The sequence below is a fragment of the Peromyscus californicus genome, unplaced genomic scaffold (genome assembly GCF_007827085.1).
Source record: "Peromyscus californicus insignis strain IS unplaced genomic scaffold, ASM782708v3 Scaffold_22__1_contigs__length_63687245, whole genome shotgun sequence".
Taxonomy (NCBI): Eukaryota; Metazoa; Chordata; class Mammalia; order Rodentia; family Cricetidae; genus Peromyscus; species Peromyscus californicus.
In genome coordinates, this window is record NW_026294525.1 from 61,544,677 (window position 1) to 61,559,589 (window position 14,913).

Here is a 14,913-nt window from a genome sequence, read left to right on the forward strand (position 1 = left end):
GTGCATCATTCATAAAGGAGAATGGAGCATCAGACCAGAACACAGCCCAATCGTGGGGCTCAAATTTCACCTCTGCTACTTACTGCCTGTGACTCTGGGAAAACTATTTAATGATCTCTATTCCTTGTGTTCTCCAGGCATAAGACAAGAATGATTAGATTGGAGGTCTTAGCATGGGGCTAAATGTAAACTGTAAATGCTATAAGAGAAGAAACCTTAATCTCTCTGTGGTGGTTTGAATGTAACTGGCTCCCATAAGATCATAGAGAGTAGCCCTATTAGGAGGTGTGGCTTTGTTGAAGTAGGTGTGGCCTTGCTGGAGGAAGTGTGTCACTGTAGGGTGGGCTCTGAGGTCTCCTATGCTCAAGCTTTGCTCAGCGTGACCCTCAGTTCACTTCTTATTGCCTTTTGATCAAGATGTAGCCAGCACTGTGTCTGCCTTCACACGGCCATGCTCCCCACCATGACGATAATGGACTGAACCACTGAACTGTAAGCCAGCCCCAGTTAAATGTTTTTCCTTTGTAAGAGTTGTCGTGGCCTTGGTGTCTCTTCACAGCAATAGAAACCCTGACTAAGACCAGCATCTCACTCTCCCAAGTGCAAAAGAGCAAGAGAGTAGGGTTGGTTACATTCAACAATCTGTGTCATCCCCTTGCTGGCATGCCAGGAACTGACTGACTGAGTAGGGTGAAGCTCAGGGGTAGAGCCCTTCCCTAGCATGCACAGGGCCCCATGTTCCATCTGCAGAACCTCCAAACAAATGAACAAACTGGCCACCTGAGGTGAGGATCTACCTAGAGAGAGGAGCAAGTTTTACAAAAGACGCTCTAATGGGATCTGTCCCTCACCCAGCCTTAAAGATGTCATGTGGACCTTCACCTTGTTAGCGACAACAGCAGCTGCTTCTACACTGTGACTTCACCACCACTGAGTATGAAGAGACTTCACAGGCTGAAAACACCCTGAAATGCGGCCCAAGAGTGCCCAGAATCAGTGCTGGCCTCTTGGCTGTCTATGGCATGTGTGTTCTTCCTAATTACAATATTCCCTCCAAACTGAAACATTTGCTGCATAAGGAGAGGCAGGCTCAGGAGCCTCTGGGGTTGAACAGGGGGTAAACAAAAGGTCATATATCTTGGAAGAGCCGAGGCTTGGAATATTCTTTCTTTTTTTTTTTTTTTTTAAAGATTTATTTATTTATTAGGTATACAGCAAGTATGACTGCAGGCCAGAAGAGGGCACCAGATCTCATTACAGATGGTTGTGAGCCACCATGTGGTTGCTGGGAATTGAACTCAGGACCTCTGGAAGAGCAGTCAGTGCTCTTAACCTCTGAGTCATCTCTCCAGCCCGACTTGGAATATTCTTGAGGGCCACCACCAACAGTATAAAATGGAGAGCACAGTGGCTGGGGCTGGAGACTGACCAGCCACACCAGGAAGAGAGAGAGAGATGTCCAGAGTGTGGAGCTGCCTGCAGGCTGCATAGTGGCTCAGGGATCTGTCATCTGCATTGGGTGGGTTCTCTGGTGACCCAGCTGCTTTCAGGCCATCCTTGCTCCTTGTACAAAACCCCTCACAGTACTCCTGTTGGGAACCTCTATAAAAACTCATTGGCTCATCCGAGAAATGCAAATCAAAGCTACTTTGAGATTCTGTGTCACACCTGTCAGAATGACTAAGATCAATAACACAGTGACAGCTCATGCTGGTGAGGATGTGGGGCAAGGGGAACACTCCTCCATTGCTGGTAGGGGTGCAAACTTGTACAGCCACTATGGAAATCGGTGTGGCAGTTCCTCAGAAAGATGGGAATTGATCTACGTCAAGATCCAGCCATACAACTCTTGGGCAAATACCCAAAGGACACTCCATCCTACCACAGGGAAGTTGCTCAGCTATGTTCATTGTGGCTTTGTTCATGATAGCCAGAAATTAAAAACAGCCTAGATGTCCCTCAATAGAAGAATGGATAAAGAAAATGTGGTACATTTATACAATGGGGTATTATTCAGGTGTTTTAGAAAATGACATCATGAAATTGGTAGGCAAATGGATGGAACTAGAAAAAATCATCCTGAATGAGGCAACCCAGACCTGGAAAGATATGGTATATGTTCACTTATATGTGGATAGTAGCCATTAAATAAATGATAATCCAGCTACAATCCCTAGACCCAGAAAAGACAGGCATAGAGGAAGGGACTGGGGGACACACAGATCTCCCTGGGATGGGGAAAGCGAATAGATTTTTATGAGTGGGGTGGAAGGGGTATGATCAGGAAGATAAAGTAGAAAGAGGGAGAGGAGATGGGGTTGGGGAGGAAAGGAGGTGAGACAGCTGGAATCGAGGGGCGTTTGAGGGCCGTGTGGAAACCTAGTACGGTGGGAAGGAGCACAGGTGACTCCTAATGATACTCTGCTGTACTCATAGATCAGTACCTTATCAGCCACCATCAGAGGGGCTTCCTCCTACAGACGGAAGCAGAGACCCACAGCCAGACATTGCACAGAGAGCGACCTTGGAACACACAGCTCCAATCGAGATATCTCCATCAAATCCTCCCCTCGGGGCTCAGGGAACCGGCGGAAGAGGAGGCAGAAGGAGTTGGGAGACAGAGGAGATGGAGGACCCCAGGATAACAGGACCCTTGAAAACAACTGAGCAAAGCTCATATGACCTCACAGAGTCAGAAGCAGCAGTCACAGGACCTGCACGGGTCTGCACCAGGTCCTCTGCATACACACTATAGCTTTCAGTTTAGTACTTGGATGGAATTCCCAATGCCTGTGACAGTTCCACATCGACACACCTGAGGGCAACGAGGACAGAGGGGATAACAACACCTGCTCAGACGGCCCAGCCAGTAAGTTCTGCTTTCATCTTTTCCAAGAAAGACAGAGAACTAGTCACTTCCCTGAAAACATGCTGACTAGAATACAACTGGACTGTTACCAAGACAGAAAGCGAAAGCAGCCCTCTCTGCAGGGGGCTTTCGAGAGATGTGCTTAGGCAAGCTGCTGCTGTCTGGACTGGTCCCTCTGTGAGAACTTCTGATGTGAAGAGGCAGGCGTCTAGGAGAGCCTCAGTGGACCCATGAATCTGGCCTAGGACTCTACACTCCTGGTTCCCAGATGACCTGGACAGGAAGGAGGGACTTGGAAAGAGGGAGGTGGCCTGAGAACCAGTGGCCTCAACCCCTGATGGAAGTGCCTGGTAGTAGACATAGACGCTGAATGCATATGGTGGCAGAGACATAGCTTAGCCACTACTGAGCTGGATAGGGGACACATGTCAATGACGCAGACCTGAACGTCAGAATCTTACAATTTGGTAGAAAGAGAGCAAGCAGAGTAAGGGAAGTGAAAGGGGCTGAGACATCAGTGTGGAGACGCAGAAGTGTTCATGGCCACAAGATCCTAGAGAAACAGGGGGAGCGGGCTTTCTGGATGGCCACAAGGCAGGAATGGCATTGAGTAGCCACTCAGAGGGCAAGTGCTGCTGGAACGGGAAGCCACCTGTGCTGGTTATACTGTTTTGTCGAGCTGGTACCAGCTAGAGTCAGCTAGGAAGAGGGGACCTCAACTGAGGAACTGCCTCCATCAGATTGGCTTGTGGGGGCATTTTCTTGATTAGTTATTGATATAGCAGAGCTCAGTCCACTCTGGGCAGCGCCATCCTGGGCAGGAGGTCCTGGGTTGTATAAGAGGCCAAAGCCCGGCAGTGGTGGTGCATGTCTTTAATCCCAGCACCGGGAGGCAGAGGCAGGGGGATCTCTGTGAGTTCGAGGCCAGCCTGGTCTATAGAGTGAGCTCCAGGACAGCCAGGGCTGCACAGAGAAACCCTGTCTGGAAAAAACAGAGAGAGAGAGAGGGGAGAGGGGAGGGGAGGAGGGGGGAGAGGGTGAGGGAGAGGGAGAGAGTAAGGGAAAAGAGGTTAAGCAAACCACTAAACAGTCTGTGCTCTGGTTCCTGCTCCCAGATTCCTGCGTTGAGTTCCTGCTGTGACTTCCCTTCACGATGAACCACAACTGTAAGCTGAAATAAAAACCCTCTCCTCCCCAACTTGCTTTTGGTCACTGGGTTTATCATAGAAAGAGGAAATCGAATGAGGACACTGCTCCTTGCCAAAGTCCCAAGTATCCCCCCTAGATCCCAGATGCCTTACATTTCCAGCACTCCATCAGCCGTATAAAACCAAGAATGGGATTTAACCAGATCCCACAAAACCCATAGGAAGGCACAGTGCTGAAAAATACTCTAGCCGGCAACCAAAAGTCTCATGTCTGTTCTAAGAGATGGGAACGGGTGGGTGAGGGGACGGGTTCTGGAAAGAGGACAGGCTGTCCTGGACCTTCTTCTGATTCGGGAGCACAAAGGGCCAGCATTTTGCCAAGAAGCAAGACGGGGTGGGGGGTGGGGGGGCGGCGGGGGGTGTAAAAGTGCTTGATTTTTTTTTTTCTTTCATCTACATGTCTCCAACTGCTATTCCATGCTTCCAGCCGTTACCATATGTTCACAGATTTTAAAGGCACAATAAATGCCAGGGGGAGCAGCTGTGGACTGATTCACACCTTTGTTCATTTGCGGCACCCCCATCCGACCGTGTCATCTAAACCACGTCCTTCTCCTCCACCTGCTCACCCTCTGCGTTAGGGCAGCAAGAGGACAGCCAGTTAAGCTTCCTTACATCCCTCTGCCTTCGTGTGTGTGTGTGTGTGTGTGTGTGTGTGTGTGTGTGTGTGTGTGTGTGTGTGTGTTTGAGTCAGGGTCTCTTGTGTTCTTTTTCCATGGTGTACATCAGGTTACCCCGCCTCTGAGTTTCTAGGATCCTTTCAACTCGGCCTCCCATGTCCCCATAGGGACACTTGGCTCATGGACACTTACCCTGACTTTTTCATGGATCCTAGGGATCTGAACTCAGGTTCTCATGCTTATTCAGCAAGTGCTCTTACCCACTGAGCCATTCCTTAGCCCAGCCTTGTGGATTCTTATTGGTTGATCTTTAAGGGTTGAACCTCGCAGAGAGGACCCACAAGTTTGCCCAGCTAAGGAAAAGGCCTGGGTCTCCTGAATATTTCCCTTTTATTAAATCCACACGTCCTTCTTATCACCAGCATCTCATACAAGAGAAGAAATGGGCCCCGGGTACATCCTTAGCCCAGCTGTACTTGACAGTCGGGAAGAGGGGAGCCACAGGGGCAGGAAGGGGCCCAGGCTTGGAGTCGGTTGCTGCCTTCTCCGAAAGGCTGGCAGAGCGGCTACCTTTGTTTCAGCCCACAACAGCATCTGATGTTTTACACGTGGCTGCAAAAGCAGCTTGCTCTTGTGGAAGAAAGCAGTAGGCCTGACCTAGCCCCCCAGGATCCCACGCAGGCCAGACCAGTCCCAGGGAAGTGTGCCCAGTACTCTGGCCTCGGAGGAGCTGCAGGCTTCCAGGATGGGGCTGGATCCTCTCCACACACAAAGTGGGCTCCTAAGGGATGGAGGGGCTCCCCACACCTGCTCTCATAGCTCAGGAGGGGGCACACAAAGGTAACTGTTCACTCTAGCACAGACAGGAAGGCAGTAAATCAATAGCCCAAACCTTCCCTCTCCCTTCCCAGGGAGACCAGAAGCTTCATGATGCAAGCTTCTCTGGATGGAGCAGGAGCTGGTGGGGACTCCCAGAGAACCATGACAGGAAGGATGGAATGATCTAGAAAGCGGCTGGAGCCAGCTTGTGGGTTTCTATGACTTGTCTCCACCCTCGTTAATGAGGAGTGAAGCCTAGTTTCTGCTCATCATTTCCCCAGGGGCCTTCCCAGCCCCGAAGGCCCCCAGAAGAGCTAGTCCACGGCTCCTGCCTTGCTCACTTTGCATGACACCTTGCCCAGCCGTGACCATCTTCAGAACTCACACAGAGAAGCCACGGAGGACTGCCAAGCGGGGCACTAGGGAGGAGGCTCTGTGGTGATCACAGCCCTTGAGGTTGCCGTAGGGACTGTGGAAGGCATCTCACCTAGTACCTGCCCCACTCACGCCCACAGGGCTGGACAAGAGGCAGCCAGGTTCATCCTATGTGACCCCTGGTCACACTCATGACTCACTGGACTGAGAGTGCACACCCCGCCGGGCAGAACCAGCTGAATGAGGACATGATATGAACGTCTGGGTTTATGGCTCTTTTCTTCACGGTAGGAAACCACGGGAGCTACACTAGTCATGCTGGGCCTTGCAAGGCAAAGCCAGGAGGGAAGGGGGGCATTGATTAGTTTACCCTCCTATCCTTCCTCAGTTTCAGGGGGAACCCACACCTCTCTCTACCTAGTTGCCCTCTTCCCTGCCCCCGCCCTGGGTTGTTGTTTTTTTTTTTTTTTTTTTTCCAGAAAAGTTCTCACTAAGGCAATGAGTCACAGTTTCCTGAGCACCTGCCCTCCTTATGTTTACATTTTCCTCACGCGGTTCCAGGGGGGAGGGCATCATCTGTATGTTATGACCAAAGAAGTCCAGGTCATAGCCCTGGCAAGGTCTCCAGGCAGAGGAGCAGGTCACTGACTGGGACCCAGCGGGGCCCCTCCCCCACCACACCCCTTAACCTCAGGAGTGCTTCTGATGCTGGGGGGATATTTTTTATGGCAGCGGGACCTTTCATAACCCGGTCATGCATGACCCAAGTACCTCAGGTTCTGGACATTTAACCGTCCTCAAAGATCAAGCTGGGAGGTGGGCTTCATTGTCGCATGCCAAAGGAAAGTAGGGACGTGGATTCTCACAGGCGTCGGCAACGTGAAAGCCGGCATCACTGAGGATGCTGAGGGGCACTTGGGGGCAGTACAGGGAAAAGGGAGGAATTCAGGAGTGCTGAAAGACACTGGGAAGGTTGGAGGAGTTCCCCAGGGAGGAGAGGCTTTGATTTTCCTTTGTCCGTGAGTTTTACAGCAAAACTGAACAAAAGCTCAGACAACTTCTTTTGAGACTGGTTAGTTTTCTGGCTATTGTGGGCCAAGCCAAAGAAGGGAGGACCCACACGCTCTATGCATACCCAACCGGGGAGATCATGTATTGTTCACAGACTGCCCGCCCAGTCCGGGGAAAGTTGAAGCCCCTCTGGGCATCACTGAACTCAGCTTGGACCTTTGACCTTAACTGGCTAAGCTATTAAGTTACTGGCCAGGGTTGTATGACCCTCGACCCTGGAACTGTCTCTAGTGCTGTTAATTACACTTGGCCCTCCCTGTCCTCAAATTTACGCATCGGCTGGTGGCTTCACCACAGCAGAGCTAACTCTGTCACAGCCACCAAGCTGCAGCTGCAGGTTTTCTTGGTGACCTCGTATTTTTAGCTCCTTCGTCTGTGGGGGTCTGGGTGGTCTCCCCAGGAAAAGATGCCTGTCAGAAGCTGCCTGTTACAGTGAACCACACTAGAAGCAAGGTTGTGTGAACACACTGTTCCTTACATTTGCTGCTTGGGAGCGTTCAGGGGGCCCGGGGCCCCGTCTTACCCTGGGCCTGCCTAGCCTGGTTATCTCATATCCAAGCCAAACCCTCACTTACCGTCCTCATGTCTCACACTCTGCGGTTTTAAACCTGAATCTTCCTTTAAACGTCTTTCTCTGTTCCCACTGCAGCATCTGTGATCAGCATGCCGTTTTCACATGGGCCCTTTCCCGCCCTGTCTACAGAGCGCTGTCTCCTGCCTCGCTTACAGAAAAAGACACTCCAGCACCCAAGTATAACCCTCAAACACACACACACACACACTCCTAGGCACTACTGTGGGTCTCAAGGGGGCCCCTGCCAATACCCTGACTTTGTGAACAAAGGACATGGTGACTTCCTGCTGGAGAGTCGTTTTCCTACAGAAATATATGAAGCCGTAATCTTGCGGTAGAATTTAATATTTACCACACTGTACTCTTCTCTCTCCTGGGCACCAGTGATAATGGCGGAGAGACAGCACTTCCCCTACCATCCTGCCTAGTCATCCCTCTGGTGATTTCGACATGAGGGAATTAACTAGAAACCTGCAAACCAGCCCCACCCTCCGCCCCATGCGTATGCAATATGCATTCACACATGCGCGCACACACATTCATGCAGGCATGTGCATGGATACCTTTTCTTTCTTTCTCTCTTCCTTTTTTTTTTTTTTTTAGTTTTTTTTTGAGACAGGGTTCCCCAGTGTACCCCTAACTGTCCTGGATCTCACTCTGTAAACCAGACTGGCCCTCAACTCAGGGATCCCCATACCTCTGCCTCCAGAGTGCTAAGATTAAAGGCGTGTACCACCATGCCCAGCATTGATACCGTTTTTAATCAACTGCTCTCCTGAGGCATCCATTCAGATACCATGCTAGAAGTAGAATGCTTCCCTGATGTGCATAGGGCTCTGGGTTCAATTTCCAGCAAAAATAAATACATTTGATTCAGATAACACACAATTCATTCATTTAAAATGCTCAGTTCATTATTTTTTACCTATTAATGAATTTTTCACTGTTATATAAAAGTTCCTATATAAATATGGCTATGTGATTAATTGACATCAGTGGCTATAATTACGTTCATAAACTTCTCGGGGAACTCACTGTCTGTCTCTTTCTCTCCCTCCAGGAGAAGGAAGGCCCACCTCCCCTCCCGCCCAAGCTTTATTTCCTCTGTCTAACCACCAAAGGTCCAGACTTGAAGGCAAGAGGTTGACTTGATCCAGTGTGCGTTTCTGCGGCGGCCAAGTCCCTGTGACAGAACGTCCCGCTTGGGGGCTGCTCCCAAAGCGCCGGGCTCCCTGGCTTTGAGGGCCGGGCTGCGGCTCTTCAGTCTGAGGTCGTGTCCTTGCCGGTGGTCAGTGAATGTCAGCAGATCGGCTTTGCAGGACAAAAGCTCCCCACTGCACTGGCCCCATGCAGACGCGCGCTGGGCTCCTTCGAGAAGCTCTTCTACCGAGATGTTGGACTTCGAATCTCCTCACCCAGATGTTGGCCTTTGAGAGTTTGCTTCCTCCTTTTCGTCTCTCTTGCTGTAGTTTTACACTTCTCCTAACTGGTATGAGAAGAACCTTCTGGAAATTCAGTCCAGATGGGTGCTGATTATGAATGCTGTATGTTGATGCTCTCTGTCATGGCTGGTGGGGAGATGACTCCAGAGTAGGTCGTGTTAGAGTCTTGCTTCTGTGGCCTAGGATTGCAGGAGAACCGACTTCTCAGAACCGTCTTAGAAAGGGAAGAAAGGCAAGTGGCCTGGCAGTGAGAGCTCAGCTGGCTGGCAGAGCCTCGAGTCTCTGACAACAAGGCTCTGGAAGGCTCCCAAGAAGCCCTGTCAGCTCCGCCACCAAAGCCACCCTATGGGGATGCCATCACTGCCATCGGCCATGACTATGGACGATCAACAGGCAAGTGAGGATCTTCTGTGTAATTAGATGTGCAAGCCTGGCCTCCCCCAGAAGAGAGGGCAGCAGCTCCTGTCTGTAAATGACTTTTCCTAATCCTGAGTGACAGCTTGCTGTTGCTAGGCGCCTACTTTTTCAGCTTTTCAAAAAGAAGGTGACTAATGGGGTCGATTTAAAACACATCCTCACGTAGGGAGTTATTCTTATACCTTGATCCCTTTAAAATATCTGCCAGCACTTGGAGTATGCACTGGTATGCAGATGAGACCTAACAGGGGAAGAAGGGAGATGTCTTTGCTCTGGAAAATCATATTTACAAGGTTAACAAAGTTAATCTATTACATTAGGGAGCTAGGGTTAGGATACAAGACGTTACAAACGTAATATCTGGCAACAGATTCCATGGAGTTCTTCCTGCATTAAATCGTTGTTTTGTTTGTTTGGGGGTTTTTTTTGTGGCTGTTTGTTTTTGTTTTAAAGAGATTTTCACTTTGTAGCCAAGGCTGAGCTGAAACTTAACTTTTATTTAGCCCAAGCTGGTATTAAACTCAAGGTGATTCTCCTGCGGTAGCTTCTCAAATGCTAGGATTATATATATGTGTGTGTGTGTGTGTGTGTGTGTGTGTGTGTGTGTGTGTGTGTGTGTGAGAGAGAGAGAGAGAGAGAGAGAGAGAGAGAGAGAGAGAGAGAGAGAGAGAGAGAGAGAGACTATGCCTGGCTGAGGTAAAAACTTTTCATCTTTTCTAAGGTTTAGTTAGATTGGAAAAAAAAATATCTCCACAAAACCAAAACATCCAGACTCCCACTTCAGTGGGGCCGACACCGGAAGCTGCACACTTGTGGTTGGCATGGCTGAAAACGGTGAAGGATTTTAAAACATAAGCTTCCTTTCAAAACCCAAGCGGAATTGCAGATTTCAGTAAGTCATCCATTAAAGCCAAGAAAGTGGGCATTTGGGGCAATGAATAAGAGGGGAAATGTTGCCCGGCGTGGCAGCGTTTGGGAGACTGAGGCAGCAGGATTGCTATGAATTTGGGGCCAGCCTGGGCTACACAGTGAGAACCTGACCTAGAAAGAGACAAACACTAATAAATAAATCAACACTTGCAAACAGGAAAGTATCAGGAAAATTCAATCCAACAAAAGCGAGCTTACAGGAGGAGGAGACCTCCCACAAAATATAAGCGTACAACCGTCACAACAGGATGAACCACCATACACACAGAGAAAGCGAAAGGCTTCTGACTCCAGCCATGTCCAACGATGGGATAGGGTCTAGAAAATGTTCTGATCACAAAGGAGTTCTCCCTGTTAAAGAGTGTCTATCCGGTATTAAAATAGAAACATAATTAAGTCTGTACTTGCTGAAGAATCAGATATCAGCCAAATATACTCGACGCTAAACTCGGGTGATTAGCTTGTCAGTGAAGACTCAAAGCCTCCCTGGCAGCTTGAGCACTCGGGGCCATCAGTCATCCACATGTGAAGTCACAGCTGCCTGTCTTCACAGGGATGCGCCAGTGTAGAATCACCGAGCTCCGGTCAGTAGAGCGTCAGAGGTCAGAGGCTTTGCTTTTGCAGACATGGACCCTAAGCTGGCCTTGAATTTGGGATCTTCCTTCCTCTGCCTTTGCAGTGCCAGAATTAAGGGCATGTGTCACCACTCACAGCCCAAGCCGAAAGCCTGTGGCAGGTTTCAAGTGACCAGCCATTAGCGGTGCCCCCAGCACACCCAGAAAAGAGGTCAGAGCGGAGTTAAAGTCCTGGCCAGGTTTTCTTCGTTAGAGTGCATCTTGGCATAGTTTGGGCACAGGATCAATATTGAATAATATTATGAATAAATGAATGAGAAAATAACAGAAAGTTGGAATTTTTATGTTGCCTGAGAATTTCCACTAATGCTCAAAGCTGAGATGAGAGATGGTGGGATCTGATGAGAGCTGGTCATAGCAGTGGACCGCCATGCCGATAGGATGCTGGTGGAGCTGGCGGCTGACTAAGGGATTGCCAGGAAGCACTGTTGTGCATTTCTTTTCCTTCTGTCTCACTGGGGCAAGGAACAAACTGCATCCGTGCTGCGTAGCTATTCCCTCCAACCTGCAACACCTGGAAAAGGGAGGAGGGAGGGCTCATGAGGCTTGGGAAGCTCAAAAAACTTAGGAAACTCACAGTGCCGAGGACGCTGGGATTGACCGGGCCCCTCCATTAGCAACTGATGGAAGGAATTATCCTCGGTGGAGCTGCCTGCATATCATGCAGGGATATTCGGGGGTGCAGGTTTCTAGAATCTGCTCATGCTAGGGAAGGGTTTTCGGTGATGCCTTTGAGTCACCCATGCATCAGGAGTCCTCTCACCCACTTCCCCGCAATTAACTCCAATAAACTTGTTTCATCCAGCTAGACGTTGGGATGACATCAGTGTCAATCTGGGTGAGTAGATATTAGTTCATAACTCCCCGGGATAGTCATGCAACAGTCCCCCACAGCTGAGCCAAGAGGGATGGTTTCTCCTACTCAGAGAGTGGGAAAATCAGCTAGGAGCAAATCTAGAATCTTCTTTTTCCTTGTTGGGTGTTTGCTGAGAGCTACAGTCTTGAAGGTTTATGCTCTTGGAAGCAAATGATTTTTGGCAAAAGCTTGCACTTTCTGGGCTTGCTGGGAAAGACCTGGTATAATGACCAAGGGCCACATGGGCCCTGTACTTGGGTATGGGTCATCTTGATGGGCCCTGGCTACCACAGTGAAGTGAGCCTGGCATTTGAGGGCCACGTGGGGAATCCCACTGGCACTGGAGTCGAAGGGGAATTCTGAGTTGAGCGGAGAAAGCATTCTTCCTGGTCTAGGGCACAGGATCCAGGCCTACTAAATTCCTTACAAGAGAAATACCCAGTACCCTGGCATCTGAACCCAGAGGAACACTAAAGGCTTGGTTACAGCTTCATGGCTAAGGAAAAAGGCACTTTGGCGTCTTCCCTGCTTCTCCCCACTTTGAGCTGGCTTGGGAGCCAGAAACAGCTGGTGAGAAGCAGGAACCAGTGCGTGAGTATATCAGACAGACGGTGCCGTCTTTGAGGTTGGGTCAGGCCTGAGCTGGGGGAGAGGGAAATACCTGAGGATTTTATGGACAACATTTGCACTCTATATTAGACTGGACATGTTTACAACTGTATACTGGAAACAGTTTATGGATAGCCGAAGTGGCCCCAGCAGTCATGGGATTACCTGAGCTGTTGACCAGGGTAAGAAGATGTCATAAAACAGGGCAGAAGGGCAGTGGTGGAGGGGAAAGGTGACGCCGTCGTGACCTCCTGCTCAGTTAGTGTGTTCTATTCCATTCGGTAAGTGAATAGGAGAATGAATACATTTTTATATATAATTTTGACTCTGGCCACCTGTCCAGCGCCTGCTGCGCATCTGGCATGACCTGAGTCCAGATGTTGCCTTCCCCATAGCTTCACATGAAGGACAACATCAGCTCCTGCATCAGCTTCGCAGGTGTGGCTGGGAAGTCACCAAGTTCATGAGTCAGGCGAGGTTGACGTCAGGCCACTTGTGACTTGGTATGTGGCAAGTTAATCTTTTGCCAGCTCCTTGTCATACTGCTGGCTATTACTTTGTCCTGGGTAAGAGAAACTTCTAGAGTCATGTTAGCCGAGAGTACAGGTGTGCCATGTGTTCAGTACAAGGATACAGACAGCTTCACCATGGGCTGCTCAGGACACACCCTAACAATAGGAAGAGAACACTGACGAGGTAGATGCTACCCCTCACAGCTCTGTGTGCATCATGGGTGATCAAGCTGGCCTGATCATCCTGTGAGTAAAGCAAATGTTCCTGTTCGAACCTTTTCTCCCAGGCTCCCCAAGACCCCTTCTTTCTCCTCCTCTATTTATTTTTTAAATTGAAGACAGGGTCTGGCTATGTAGCCCAGACTGGCCTTGAACTTGCAGTGATCCATCCGATTGCCTCTACTTTCCCAGCCTGTAATGCTATTACAGGCCTGTACCATTAGCTTCTTCTCTCTTTAGAAGTAAATTACCCAGGTATTTTGTGATGCTAGGCATTGAACTAACCCGGTACCTGAACCATTTTCCAGAGAGAGTAACTGAGGCAAAGCAAGGTGGGCTTACTCGGGCTGCATCCCATGGTAAAACAAGATGCATGGAGCGGGCTGATAGGCCTCCGTCACGTAAAGTCACGTGTCTCAGCTAATAGACAGCAGAGGATTTTTTTTTTTTCTGGAGGCTAGGGTACCATCAGAGGGCACAAATCTCAGCATAGAGCCTCAGGCAGGCCTAACACCACCACCTCTGACTCAGACCATTTTTCAGGTTACCAAAGGGTTTCAGAGCCAGCAGTGTGCTTCTTTACAGCAACCTGAAGGAAGTACAGCCGATGTTGTTACCTACATTTGACAGCACAGAGCAGGGAGGACAGGACCACATTTAATGCATGGCTGTTAAAGGAAGCCGGCGCCATGACCTCAGACCATGCAGCAAACTGTGAGCTTCCCTCCAAATGAGGTCATGCCTAACTGAACAAGAGCACCATGGGAGGATCTTGGGGGTCCAGGCAGGTGTCCCTCTAGGCAAGGGAACAGGGTCAGGAGGGCAGATGGTTCTCCGACATCATTTCAGATGGTTCTGACATCATTTGCAGGGTTCTCCAACACTGCTCCATATGGGCTGGCCCTGGTAAGCAGAGGAGTACGGTGGGTCCCAGGAGAAGCCATAACAATGAGCCCCACCCCTACCCCCACCCTCCCACCCCCGCTTCCTGGGTCCCCTGTTGTGTCCTAGGAACCTGTGTGCTGAATCTGGTGCCAACCTGGGCTTCCAGAGCTCAAGCTGTGCCTGGGCATGGCAGATCACTGGATATAGACGTGGCTGTGGGGTAAAGACACTTACCATCTGGGAGAGGCTATGACACCAACAAGATCACTTTCCTCTCCAGACTGTCAGGAAAGAAATGAGAGTAGCAGAGCCCCCACCCCCACCCCATGTCTCCAACCTCCAAGCTTTTATTCCTGTGCCAACACCTCATCACTTCATCTCTACGGAGGAGTACCCAGGGAAAGGTAAAGTCGTTCATAACATTTGGCATACTGTGGGGTCCAGTAGATAAAGCTGGGACCAGAAGGTGTAGTGGCTTTCCAGGTTTGGCTCAAACGCCAAAGATGTCTTTTTATGTTCAGCTGTCTCTGTGATTTAATGTCAACGCCAGCTAAAGCAGAAGGCAGCAAAAGGCCGTTATAATATCGCGCTCGGTTAATTTCCACACGGAGGTTCAGGAGGATGGCTCGAAATGACCTTTTCTTTGGGGGTTTTTAATGACAAAGCATATTTAGACGAACTAAATTTGGCTAAATAAATAAATGTAAGCTCAGAGCCTTCAATTTACCAAAACGCGTTTCAAAAGCAAGAGGAGACATGAAAGGCAACAGCTCTACCCAGACTCAAATAGTTTCCAAGGAAAATTCCTGTAATCTTGAAGAATAATAAAAGCTCACGGATGTATTTGGAATTTTTGAATGGTGGAACTGTTT